The sequence below is a fragment of the Mobula hypostoma genome, chromosome 3 (assembly GCF_963921235.1).
Source record: "Mobula hypostoma chromosome 3, sMobHyp1.1, whole genome shotgun sequence".
NCBI classification, from domain to species: domain Eukaryota; kingdom Metazoa; phylum Chordata; class Chondrichthyes; order Myliobatiformes; family Myliobatidae; genus Mobula; species Mobula hypostoma.
In genome coordinates this window covers 159,873,085-159,887,725 of record NC_086099.1, presented here as the reverse complement: position 1 = coordinate 159,887,725, position 14,641 = coordinate 159,873,085, and positions in this window count along the sequence as shown.

Here is a 14,641-nt window from a genome sequence, read left to right as displayed (position 1 = left end):
TCCTTTTGCTCTTAATATATTTGTGGAATCCCTTAGGATTCTCCTTTACCATGTCTGCTAGGGTAAACACATGCCTTCTTTTAGTCCTGCTGATTCTTTCTTAAGAGTTCTCTTGCATTTCTTATACTCCTTAAATACCTCATTTTTTCCTGCTTGCCTCTATCTGCTATGCACCTCCTTTTCTTAACCAGGGCCTCAATATCTCTTGAAAACCAAGGTTCCTTAAATCTGTTATCTTTACCTATGTATTCTGACAAGCACAATTAAGCTATATACTCTCAAAATTTAATTTTTGAAGACTTTTCACTTACCAAGTACACCTTTGCCAGAAAACAGCCTGTCCCAATCCATACTTACCAGATCCTTTTGGATAGCATCAAGATTGGCTTTCTCCAATTTAGAATCTCAACCCATGGACCAGATCTATATTTTCCCCTATTTAATTTGAAACTAGTGGCATTATGATCACTAGATGCAAGCTGTTGCCTGTACAAACTTCTGTCACCTGCACTGTCTTATTCCCTAATAAGAGATCAAGCTTTGCGCACTCTCTCTTGGGACTTCCACGTAGTGATTAAGACAGCTTTCCTGAGCACTTTGACAAATTCTATCCCATCTTGTCCTTTAACAGTATGGGAGTTCCAGTCAATATATGGGATATTAAAATCACCTACTATAACAACCGTTTGTTTCTTGCAACAGTTTGTGATCTCTCTCCAAGTTTGTTCTTCTATATCCTGTCGACAGTTGGATCATCTTTAATATTATCTCATTAACGTGGTCATACCTTTCTTATTCATCAGTTCCACCCACAAAGCCTTCCGTCTGTCTCCAGACTGTCCTGACTGAGCACTGCCGTGACGTTTTCCCTGACTAGTAATGCCACCACTCCCCCTTTAGTCCCTCTTGCTCTGTTGAACTGATGACAACAGATCCCAGGAATATTGAGCTACCAGTCCCGTCCCTCCTGCAACGAAGTCTCACTAAAGGCTATAATATCATAATTTCATGTATTGATCCATGCCCTGAGTTCATCTGCCTTTGCTATAATCTTCCATTGAAATATACACAGCTCAGAACTTTAGTCGCACCATGCTCAACTTTCTTGCCATTGTCTAGGGTCTTAGCAACATCTGTCTCCACAACCTCCCCACTATCTGTTCTGGCACTCTGGATCCCATCCCCCTGCAACTCTAGTTTAAGCCCCCCTGTGCAGCACTAGCAAACCTTCCCACTAGAATACTAGTCTCATTCCAGTTCAGGTGCAAACTGTCTCTTCTGCACACTTCTCACTTTCTCAATGATCCAAAAATCTGACACTCTCCCTCCTACCCCAATTCCTTAGTTTTATGACAAACTGTGTGATCTTCCTATTTCTGACTTCACTGACACTTAGCAAAGGTAGGAATCCTGAGGTCACAATCCTGAAGGTCCTGTCCTTTAACTTAGCACTCAACTCCCTGATCTCACTTTGCAGAACCTTGTCACCCATGTTATTGGTACTTACGTGGTCCATGACTTCAGGCTGCTCATTTTCCCACTTAATAATGCCGAGGACTTGATCTGAGATGTCACCGACCCTGCCTCCCAGGAGGCTACATAGGAAGATAATTAGGAATCTGGTTATCGGTCTCCGTTCTGTTCCCTTAACTAACAAATTCCCTATTACTCAAGCTTGCCTCTTCTCTCCCCTTCTGTTCTGAGTTACAGAGCAGTGTTGGGTCTCAAGGTAAATCCAAGGGTAACCCTAGTTATTCACAGAAGCAAGAAAAGAAATTTCTGTGGCCTTGACCACGATCTTCATGTCCTTTCTAGCCACAGGCGAGGTTCTGGAGGACCAGGAGGCAGCTAATGTCCTGCTTTTCGAGAAGGGAAGTAGGAGTAATCCTGGAAACTGTGCACTGGTGAGTCTCACATCAGTGGGAGGGAAGCTATTGAAGAAGATTCTTAGGGATAGGATTTATCAGCATTTTGAAAACCCTGGCCTACTTAGGAGCATTAAGCATGGTTTTATGTACAGCTGTCATGATTGTGCTTTTCTGGGAGGTGTTGAAGTGATCGATGAAGGCAGAGCTGTGTATGTTATCTACTTGGATTTTAGTGAGGCATTTGACAAGGTCCCTAATGATAGGCACATCCAGAAGGAAAATGGCACCTGGACAACTGTGAACTGCTGGACTTTGGGAGATCAAAAGAACTAGGACAGTAAACAGTTAATGTCAAGACTTTTATCTGTGTTGATGTACAAAGGGATCTTGGGATCCAAGTTCATAGCTCCCTGAAGATGTCTGCACATATTGATAGGGTGGTAAAGTGGAGAATGCGTGGGTCAGAGTGGCTGTGGTATAAGGAAGGTTTGGAAAAATTAGGGTTGTTTTCTTTGGAGTAGCCAAGGCTGAGGGGAGTCCTGATAGAAATTTATAAGATTATGGGAGACATAATAGGCTTGGTATCTTATTTTCAATGACAAAATGTCTGATACTAGAGGCAAGCATTTAAGGTGAGAAGGGAAAGATTTAAAAGGGATCTGAGGGGCAAGGATTTCACACACAGGGTGATGGGTATATGGAACGAGTTGCCAAAGGACATGATAGAAGGCAAACTACTTTATATCAAGTGGTGGCGGGGGTGCTAAATGTATGATGAATTGCCAGGAAGACAGTTAAATATTAATTGACGCCATAAATATCCAAAAAATGTTTTTTGATTACCTGAGAGTTGGTTAATGGACAATTATTTTCTAATTGCTTATTCACAGCTGACTGCCTTTTTACATAACTTGTCTTCATGCTGGTGAAAATATGATTAAATCTTACTTCAAGCAGTTGTCTATATTTCTGAGTGTTCTCTCAAATTAACTGCTGTGAAGACCATCAAATAGAACAAATAAATTGCTGTATTGTTTATCCTGACAAACATTTTAACGGTGCCTATTCCACCCAAATTCTATCAAATAAGGAGAGATTAATCTTAAATTGTGGCTCAAATGCTCCAGGGATGCTTAATGAAAAGGGTTAATTCATCAGTAATCTATATTACATGCTTATTATTGATGAAACGTATCACCGGGATGTTGGAAATTTTAATGCTTCATGCACCAGATGGGAAAGACTGCATGATAATGAAATGTTGATTAGTGGTTTTATCAGCTCCCTACCAGCAGCTATTTATCATACTAGCTGTGAATATCGTAGCTCTTGTGGGAACAATCTCCTATTGGGGAATAAAGCTGCTAAATAATTGTATTTCCTGTTTTTAACAATGCCCTATTAACTAGGTTAAGCTTGCTTGTTTCCAGTTTCATTGCTCTGATAATCTGGATTTCCTTTGATGGTTTGTAATCAAAAATTAATAAGCTGATTTCAGGTTCAAACTTAAGAGTTTGTTTGTGTTTATCTATTCAATAAAATGTATAATTATTATATGACTGCCCATCATTGTTTTGAAATATGCATCAGCTTTTTAACAGTAAAAGTAACTGTTTTCACTGTAATGGATTGTTATCAGTAACAAACAACTGGAACATTATGGTTAGAATGCTAATTATTGATTCCAGTCAGATCCAGCATTCCAACACTGATGGCTTTCATGAACCTAAGTCAGTAATCTGTAGAAGTACGATTTACAGGCTGTACTTCTCAATCAATCTACGTGCAGAAAGTAGCTGTTAAAATTCACCTTGTAAAATGAGCACCTCTTCTTCCAGATGCCTTCCTTTGTACAAAGGTTTTGACTCTTCCAGAATACTTGTAGCCATTTCACACAAAGGAATCAAAGCATTTTCTCTTGTGAGCATCAGCTGTCTTGTCTCAGTGCATTTGTGAAAATGGTAGAGTTCAAAATAAAATATGGGGCAAGATCCATGTAACAATATGAGCAATAACATTATAATCACCAAGTGCAAACAACAGGAATTCTGCAGATGCTGGAAATTCAAGCAACACACATCAAAGTTGCTGGTGAACGCAGCAGGCCAGGCAGCATCTCTAGGAAGAGGTACAGTCGACGTTTCAGGTCGAGACCCTTCGTCAGGACTAACTGAAGGAAGAGTTAGTAAGAGATTTGAAAGTGGGAGGGGGAGGGGGAGACCCAAAATGATAGGAGAAGACAGGAGGGGGAGGGATGGAGCCAAGAGCTGGACACTTATCCTTGTAAGCGGAACAAGTGCTCCACATGCCCTTACACTTCCTCCCTTACCACTATTCAGGGCCCCAGACAGTCCTTCCAGGTGAGGCGACACTTCACCTGTGAGTCGGCTGGGGTGATATACTGCATCCGGTGCTCCTGATGTGGCCTTCTATATATTGGCCAGACCTGACGCAGACTGGGAGACCGCTTTGCTGAACACCTACGCTCTGTCCGCCAGAGAAAGCAGGATCTCCCAGTGGCCACACATTTTAATTCCACAACCCATTCCCATTCTGACATGTCTATCCACGGCCTCCTCTACTGTAAAGATGAAGCCACACTCAGGCTGGAGGAACAACACCTTATATTCCGTCTGGGTAGCCTCCAACCTGATGGCATGAACATCGACTTCTCTAACTTCCGCTAATGCCCCACCTCCCCCTCATACCCCATCCGTAATTTATTCTTATACACACATTCTTTCTCTCACTCTCCTTTTTCTCCCTCTGTCCCTCTGACTATACCCCTTGCCCATCCTCTGGGAGTCCCCCTGCCCTGTCTTTCTCCCGGACCTCCTGTCCCATGATCTTCTCATATCCCTTTTGCCAAACAACTGTCCAGCTCTTGGCTCTATCCCTCCCCCTCCTGTCTTCTCCTATCATTTTGGGTCTCCCCCTCCCCCTCCCACTTTCAAATCTCTTACTAACTCTTCCTTCAGTTAGTCCTGACGAAGGGTCTCGGCCTGAAACGTCGACTGTACCTCTTCCTAGAGATGCTGCCTGGCCTGCTGCGTTCACCAGCAACTTTGATGTGTGTTGCTATAATCACCAAGTGTGCTGCATTTTAGAGAAAACATTAAAGATAATGACTTGAGTCCACCACAGAGCACCAAAATCAACTCCATTACTCTACTGAGCAAATTACATTATTGCACGGTTTATTATTTAAAATAATTGCAGGTGTTATTATTCTCACAGAAAACAAACATTTCCAACAGTCAAAAGAGCACCTTGGTGTTCACGATAATTGTGAATGTGTGCTTAACACTTAACATCTGACATTGCTGTGCTTATTAATTTCAATCAGTTCTTGCTTCTGTTAAAATAACAGTCAATGCCTGGCATATATATTCTTAGCAATCATCTACCAACTGCTAATTTTTCAAGCCTAGAAACTGGAGTTCATCTTCTTTTGGTGCACTGAACACTTGGTATAGTCCTAATAGACACTCCCCGTTTTCCCAAGAAACTTGCAAAATTGGCCAATACATGAGAAATCAAGCTGTGCAATTAAAACACAAGCTCGCGTAATACAAGCTCAGGACCCCAGTGATTCAGGGCATCTATCTAGAGGTCACAGCTGCTATGTCATTGCTGTTACTGCCTAAAGAATCTTCTGTATGACGAGCCCCAGTTCAGTGACAGTGAAAGCTGCCAGAAAAGGAAAAGAATCATGCAAAGCAGGGGAACAGAATGTCAATTCCATTTGTCAGGGCACTTATTAGTCCTTTGGAACCTCGCCTTTATTCAATTTGTTTTCAAACCCACTAAAAACCTTGAATAAAACTTGTAAATGGTTATATATAATTTCAAACCCAATTTAATGACTTAACGTTAGGCAGCTCATTAGCTGAACACCTAATAAGCCACTTAATTTTCATAATAAAACCATTTTCGGCTCTATTAATCCAAGCACAACAACCTTCCTTTCTGTCAAGAATTATATGAGATGCCAGAAAAAAATAAGCAATTAGATTTTTAAGCTCTGCTTTTTCATGAAGTATAAGGAGACACAAGAACGACAGATGCTGGGATTTGGAGCAAAAACCAAAGTGCTGGAGGAACTCGGCGGGTCAGGCAGTGGCTGTAGAAGAACATGGGTAGCTAGGTTTCAGGTTGAGATGCGTCATCTGGAGTGATGGACACCCGGGCCCTCACATAGACATTTTCCTTCATTGATTTTTGTTTTTAAGTTTGATAAAGTGCAAATGAATTTGAAATGGAGCCTAAGTAAATGATTCACTTCAGAAAACATGCTCAGTTTTTCACTTGGTTAGTTCCTTGATCATCAGTGGCTCATAAACTGAAAGTTTAGCAACTTGATCAGCTTCACAATTGAATTCCGGGTGTTATTCTTCAACACAGACCCAGCCTGCAGCCAAACACACTGCGTACTGTGTCCTCCAGACTTGACTTCCCCTCCCTGGGGGTTGGGGACTGAACAAGCTGACCAGTTTTGATAAACCATTGAACTGCTTTTTAAATATTCCTGAATCTCAGAGATATTGTAAGTTATTCAAATAAATGTATATAACTACAAAGAAAGTTAAGGAGTTTTTAAAATTAAAGTATTAACAAATAAATGAAACTAATAAAATAAAAACCAAGTAATTCAAACACTAACTTGTGTTGTGGAGTCTCAATTAAAATGAATGGTGTTGTTTTTTGGACAACAGTCTGGAATAAAGCTAAGGATTGCAGTCACATCCAGCATTAACCCTATGGTATTCTACATGTATGTGAAGAACAGGGGGATGACTAGAGTGAAGGTAGGACTAATCAGAGATAAAAGAGGAAGCATGTGCGTGCAGTCAGAAGTTGTAGAGGAGGTCCTTAATGAATACTTTCCTTCAGTGCTCATCAGTAAAAGGGGTCTTGATGAATGTGAGACCAGTGTAGAAGAAACTAAATTGTTGGAACACTTTAAGGATGAAAAAGAGGATCTGCTGGAATTTTTGAAAAACATTAGGATAGATAAGTTCCAGCGGTTAGATGGGAAGTGAGTGAAAAGGTTGCTGCACCATTGGTGATGATCTTTGCATTCTCACTTGCCACAGAAGCAGTGCCAATGCATTGTAGGATGGAAAAAGTTATTTTTTTGTGTAAGAAAGGTAAGAGGGACAATCTAGGAATTATATACCTGTGAGTCTTACATCAGTTGTGGGCAAACTATTAGAATTCTTAAAGACAGCACGTACAAGTATTTGAATAAGCGTAGTCTGAATAGGGATAGACTGTGTGGCTTTGTGAAGGGAAGGCTGTGCCCCACAAAACTTTTTAAAAAAGGAGGGAGAGAGAAACTGGGGAATTATAGACCGGTTAGCCTAACGTCGGTGGTGGGGAAACTGCTGGAGTCAGTTATCAAGGATGTGATAACAGCACATTTGGAAAGCGGTGAAATGATCGGACAAAGTCAGCATGGATTTGTGAAAGGAAAATCATGTCTGACGAATCTCATAGAATTTTTTGAGGATGTAACTAGTAGAGTGGATAGGGGAGAACCAGTGGATATGGTATATTTGGATTTTCAAAAGGCTTTTGACAAGGTCCCACACAGGAGATTAGTGTGCAAACTTAAAGCACATGGTATTGGGGGCAAGGTATTGGTGTGGGTGGAGAATTGGTTAGCAGACAGGAAGCAAAGAGTGGGAATAAACGGGACCTTTTCAGAATGGCAGGCGGTGACTAGTGGGGTACCGCAAGGCTCAGTGCTGGGACCCCAGTTGTTTACAATATATATTAATGACTTGGATGAGGGAATTAAATGCAGCATCTCCAAGTTTGCGGATGACACGAAGCTGGGTGGCAGTGTTAGCAGTGAGGAGGATGCTAAGAGGATGCAGGGTGACTTGGATAGGTTGGGTGAGTGGGCAAATTCATGGCAGATGCAATTTAATGTGGATAAATGTGAAGTTATCCACTTTGGTGGCAAAAATAGGAAAACAGATTTTTATCTGAATGGTGGCCGATTAGGAAAAGGGGAGGTGCAATGAGACCTGGGTGTCATTATACACCAGTCATTGAAAGTGGGCATGCAGGTACAGCAGGCGGTGAAAAAGGCGAATGGTATGCTGGCATTTATAGCGAGAGGATTCGAGTACTGGAGCAGGGAGGTACTACTGCAGTTGTACAAGGCCTTGGTGAGACCACACCTGGAGTATTGTGTGCAGTTTTGGTCCCCTAATCTGAGGAAAGACATCTTTGCCATAGAGGGAGTACAAAGAAGGTTCACCAGATTGATTCCTGGGATGGCGGGACTTTCATATGAAGAAAGACTGGATGAATTGGGCTTGTACTCGTTGGAATTTAGAAGATTGAGGGGGGATCTGATTGAAACGTATAAGATCCTAAAGGGATTGGACAGGCTAGATGCAGGAAGATTGTTCCCGATGTTGGGGAAGTCCAGAACGAGGGGTCACAGTTTGAGGATAGAGGGGAAGCCTTTTAGGACCGAGATTAGGAAAAACTTCTTCACACAGAGAGTGGTGAATCTGTGGAATTCTCTGCCACAGGAAACTGTTGAGGCCAGTTCATTGGCTATATTTAAGAGGGAGTAGGGGTCAGGGGGTATGGAGGGAAGGCTGGGGTGGGGTTCTGAGTTGGATGATCAGCCATGATCATAATAAATGGCGGTGCAGGCTCGAAGGGCCGAATAGCCTACTCCTGCACCTATTTTCTATGTTTCTATGTTTAAAACAGATTGTCTTCATCAAGGACGTGACCAAACAAACTGATGAAAGTCGAGTGGTACATGAATTTTAGTAAGGCTTTTCATAAGCCTCTGCATGGCCGATTCTTTCAAAAAGTCAGAAGGTATTGAATCAAGGGAAACTTTGCCGCATGGATTCAGAATTGACTTGCCCATAGAAGGTAGAGGGTGGTAGTAGATGGAGGGTATTCTGCCCGGAGGTCCACGACTGGTGGTGTTTCACAGGGATCTGTTCTGGCATTCCCACTATTTGTGCTTTTTAGAAATAACTTAAATGAGACAGTGGAAAGGTGCCTTAGTATGTATGCAGATGACATGAAGGTTGGTGGCATTCTGATGCAAGATACAATGGAACATTGATAGGACCCAGAGAGCTGGGCTGAGAAGTGGCAGATAGAGTTCAATCCAGAGAAGTATAAAGTGAAACATTTTGGAAGGTCAAACTTGAAGACAGAGTACAAGATTATTTGCAGGATTCTGAGCTGCGTAGAGGAACAGTGGGATCTTATATTCCATGTTCATAGATCCTTCATAGTTGTCATGCACATTGATAGAGTGATTGAGAAGTTGTATAATATGTTGGCCTTCATTAGTCAGGGGATTCGGTTCAAAAGCTCCAAGGTCATGTTGCAGTTCTGTAAAACTAGTTAGACCACGCTTGGAGTATTATGTTCAGTTCTGGTCACCTCATAATAAGAAGGATGTAGATGTTTTAGGGAGGGTGCAGAGGGGATTTACCAGGATGCTGCCTGGATTAGAAAGCATGTATTATCAGGGAAGGTTGAACAAGCTGGGATTTTTCTCATTGGAGCAAAGGCAACTGAGACTGAACAGAGATGTATAAGATGATACAAGGCTTAGATAGAGTGTGCAGACTTCAGATTTTACCCAGGACAGAATAATTTGCACTATCCAAACTCAAGGCAATATAGAGGGACAGCAACATCACCCTGAAGTACAGGATCAGACTCCTGCATGCATTGGTATTCTCCATCTTCCTGTATGCATGTGAGACATGGACCCTCACAGCAGAGCTACAGAGGAAGATACAGGCATTGCAAATGAGATGCTATCACAACATCTTGGGCCACTCATACTTGGACCACATCACAAACGAGCAGGTCCGAAAGACCATCCAGCACCACATTGGCCCCCATGAAGACCTTCTCACAACGGTGAAGAAAAGAAGGCTGAGATGGTACGGCCACGTAAAAGATCCAGTGACCTTGCAAAGACCGTTCTACAAGGAACTGTGGAGGGGAGAATAAGGAGAGGTAGACAGAGGAAAAGATGGATGGACAACATTAAAGAATGGACAGGGAAAACATTTGCGGTGACCCAGGCTCTGGCACACAACCGCGACAGATGAAACAGACTGGCGCAAAGCTTGTCATGACGGCGCCCCAATGACTCCAGTAGGAGTTAAGGGTGCAAGGAAGGAAGGAAGAATAATTTAAAAGTGATTGGAGGAAAATATATGGGGAGAGGATATCAGAGATGTCTTTATTTACACAGGGAGTGCTAAGTGCATGGAACACTCAGCTGTAGGTGATGGTAGCAGCAGGTATATTAGAAATGTCTAAGAGATTCTTTGATACGCAATGGATGAAAGAAAAATGGAGAGCTGTGTGGCAGGGAAGGGTTAGATTGATTTTGGAGTAGGTTAAAAGGTAGGCACAGCATCATGAGCCAAAGGGCTTGTAGTCTGCTGTATTATATTCTATGATCTATTTAGCTCTTGTTCAATCAACTACACTATACATCATTAACAAAACATCACTAAGGTTTAAATCCCAGCACATCAGGAGAAACTGTGATATTTTAAAAGAATATTGTGGCCTTTTAACCTACTGATCTGCATGTCTTTGGGATGTGTGAGGAAATGATGGGAACATTCATATTACTGATAATTTCAGGCTTCTTTCCCTCAAAACATTGTTGACAAGAACTTGTTGGTTCACAGAACTCTTGAATATACTTGGGCCTATGTAGACACAAATGGTACAACCAAGGAAGAAGCATTGCATCAATTAATTGCCACACATCTGATTTTTGGATTACTAAATGGGAGTTCTGAGGGCACTCCTGCAGTGCAACTTGCAACAGACTATAGTAAACTTTGAGTGATCACCAGAAGAACGTTCAGAAGAACATTCAAAGAGGGATGCGCTTGGATTAAGGTTACAGTATATAGTTAAATATTTAAGATTGTAAAGTACAGAGGCTATATCGGCCGTAAAATATTTTGAAGCAATTTTTAACATATGTTTGTGTAATATTTTGTTATATTGTTATTTTGTGTGTAGTGCATTATATATATATATTTAAATATAGCATTTGCTTTGCTTCCCAGCATTTTCAAAGATTGCACTTCAGACATGACCCAATTTAAACCTAACAGAAAGGCTCAGACCTAACTCAGAGAGGAGACATAAAGGAGACAAAACAAATGATGTCTGGTCATTAGCTCTCAGATCTCTGTGTCTGATAGAGCATTTTGGGAATCTGAGTGAACTGAGCCACGTGTAGCTGATGGTTTCTCATTAAAACCAACGACCATTACGAAGAAATCATGCCAGTGCCTTGACTTTCTTAGAAGTGTGCGAAGACTTGGCATGTCATTTAAAAATTTGATGAACTTCTATAGACGTGTGAGGGAGAGTATATTGACTGGTTGCATCATTACCTCATATGGGAAACCAGTGCCTTTGAATGGAAAAGCATACAAAGCTAATGAATATAGCCCAGTCCGTCACAGGTGAAGATCTCCCCACCGTTGAGCACATCTACATGGAGCAGTGTCGTAGGAAGGCAGCATCCTTCGTCAAGGACCCGCACCATCCGGGCCAGAAGCAGAATCAGATTTAATATCACCGGCATATGTCAGGATATTTTTTTTTAACTTTGTAGCAGCAGTACAATGAAATACAGGATAATACTGAAATTAAACTGTCAATTATAGTAAGTAATTTTTAAGCCCTCTTTGAGTGATCCAATTTTTCTACTTTGGAAAAATAAAGGTATTAATTCTTTTTTGGATTTATTTAAAGAAGATAGATTGATGTCCTTTGAACAATTAATTGATAAATATTCTCTTTCATACTCACACTTTTTGCAATACCTTCAAGTTAGACATTTTTTACAAAAAATATTTAAGTAATTTCCCTTACATATTGGAGGCTGACCTGTTAGATACTATTATGAGTATGAATCCTTTGATTAAGGGTTCTGTTGGAAGAATTTATAATTTACTATTACAATGGGATAAGCGTCCTTTGTCTAAGATTAAACAGGATTGGGAAAAGGAACTTAATTTGACTTTTATGACAGAGGATTGGATGTGGATATTGAAGTTGGTTAACTCTTCTTCAATTTGTGCTAGCCATTCATTGATTCAATTTAAAATTGTACATCGTTATCATTTGACAAAGGAAAGACTTTCTAAAATCTTTCCTAATGTTGATAGTCATTGTGATGGATGTAAAACTGAGATAGCTACACTGACACATATGTTTTGGTCTTGTTCTATATTGGAACAGTTCTGGAAGTTGGTTTTCTCAACAATTTCTAAAGCACTTAAAATTAATTTACAACCTAATAAATTAACTGTGCTTTTTGGAATAGTTCCTCAAAATATTCATGGTATTTGTGTCTGAACAATATGTTATTGCATTTGTTACATTGATAGCTAGGAGGGCCATTTTGTTGAAGTGGAAGGATACATCAGCTCCCACTTTGTCACAATGGTTCTCCCAAGTGATGCTATGTCTTAGTTTGGAGAAAACTAGAAGTCGAACCTTTGAACCTTCATTTGATTTTGAGAAAAGATGGGGCTCATTTGCTCGTTATTATCATTTGAGTTAATTGATATAATTTTCCCACAATCTAATTGTAAATTCTTTTAGTATATTTTCTTTTCTTGCTGGCGGTTTGTTGTTTATTTTTAGAAGCTTTTTCTATGACACATGGCTCCGGAGTTGTACACCTAATGGGTTCTCTTTTTTTTCCCTCACTTTTCTGCTCAGTAGGTTTTCTTTGTTATCACAGAATTTTGTTTTCAATCTTTAAGATGATGGTTTTTTTGAGGCATTGTAAGTGTTATTACTTCAAATAGTTAAATTAAATTAGTGCAAAACAAATAAAAAAGTAGTGAGGTAGTGTTCATAGTTTCAATGTTCATTCAGAAATCGGATGGCAGAGGGAAAGAAACTACTCCTGAATCACTGAGTGTGTGCCTTCAAACTTCTGTAACTCCTTCCTGATGAGAAGAGGGCATGTCCTGGGTGGTGGTGATCTTTAATGATAGATGCCGACTTCCTAAGGCAGCACTCCTTGAAGATGTCTTGGAAACTATGGAGGCTAGTACCCACGATGGGGCTGACTAATTTTGCAGCTCTCTGCAGCTTACTTCAATCCTGTGCAGCAGCCCCTCCCCCTCATACCAGATGGTGATACAACCAGTCAAAATGCTCTTCACAGTACAACTGGAGAAATTGTCAAGTGTTTCAGGTGACATACCAAAACTCCTCAAACTCCAAATGAAATATAGCCGCTCTGTTGCCTTGTTTATGGTATGTTGGGTTGAGATGAAGTCTTCAGAGACATTGACACCCAGGAACTTGAAATTGCTCACTCTCTCCACTTCTATCCCTCTATGAGGACTGGCGTGTTTCCCTCATCTTATCCTTTCTGAAGTCTACAATCAACTCTTCGGTCTTACTGACATTGAGTGTAAAGTTGTTGCTGCGACACCACCCAACGAGCAGGTATACCTCACTCCTCTCATCACCATCTGAGAGTCTGTCAGCAAGATTATAGATGGCATTTGAGCTATGCCTAGCCACACAGTCATGGGTGTAGAGAGAACAAAGCAGTGGGATAGGCACTCATCCCTGAGGTGTGCCAGTGCCAATTGTCAGTGAAAATGAGATGTTATCCAGAAGAAGCTTATAAGAAGGTTCACCAGATTGATTCCTGGGATGGCAGGACTTTCATATGATGAAATACTGGATCGATGAGGCTCATACTTGCTGGAATTTAGAAGATTGAGGGGGGATCTTATTGAAACGTATAAAATCCTAAAGGGATTGGACAGGCTAGATGCAGGAAGATTGTTCCCAATGTTGGGGAAGTCCAGAACGAGGGGTCACAGTTTGAGGATAAAGGGGAAGCCTTTTAGGACCAAGATGAGGAAAAACTTCTTCACACAGAGAGTGGTGAATCTGTGGAATTCTCTGCAACAGGAAACAGTTGAGGCCAGTTCATTGGCTATATTTAAGAGGGAGTTAGATATGGTCCTTATGGTTAAAGGGATCGGGGGTATGGAGAGAAGGCAGGTACAGGGTTCTGAGTTGGATGATCAGCCATGATCGTACTGAATGGCGGTGCAGGCTCGAAGGGCCGAATGGCCTACTCCTGCACCTATTTTCTATGTTATAATAAATCTTGCACATATTGTGATCTTCTGTTTAGGAAGCTGAGGGCCAGGTTGCAGAAGGAGGTACAGAGGTTCAGGTTTTTAACTTTTTGCTCAGGATTCTAGGAATGATGGTGTAAAATGCTGAGCTATAGTCAATGAACAGCATCCTGACACAGGTACTTGCATTGCCCAATTGATTCGAGGCCGTGTGGAGACCCAGTGAGATCCATCTGCCAAAGATGTATTGTGGCAATAGGCAAATGGCAATGAGTCCAGGTCCTTGCTGAGGACTGAGTTGATTCTAACTATGACCAGCCTTTCAAAGAACTTCATCACCATAGATGTGAGTGGTACTAGATGATAGTCATTAAGGCAGCTTATTAAGGTCATGCTCTCTTCTCACTGCTACCATCAGGAAGTAAGTACAGGAACCTCAGGACCCACATCACCAGGTTCAAGAACCCCACAACCATTGGGCTCTTGAACCAGGTGGGATAACTTCACTCAACTTCACTCAGTCCATCACTGAACTATTCACACAACCTATGGGCTCACTTTCAATGACTCTACAGCTCATTTCTTGATACTTATAGTTTATTTATTTAT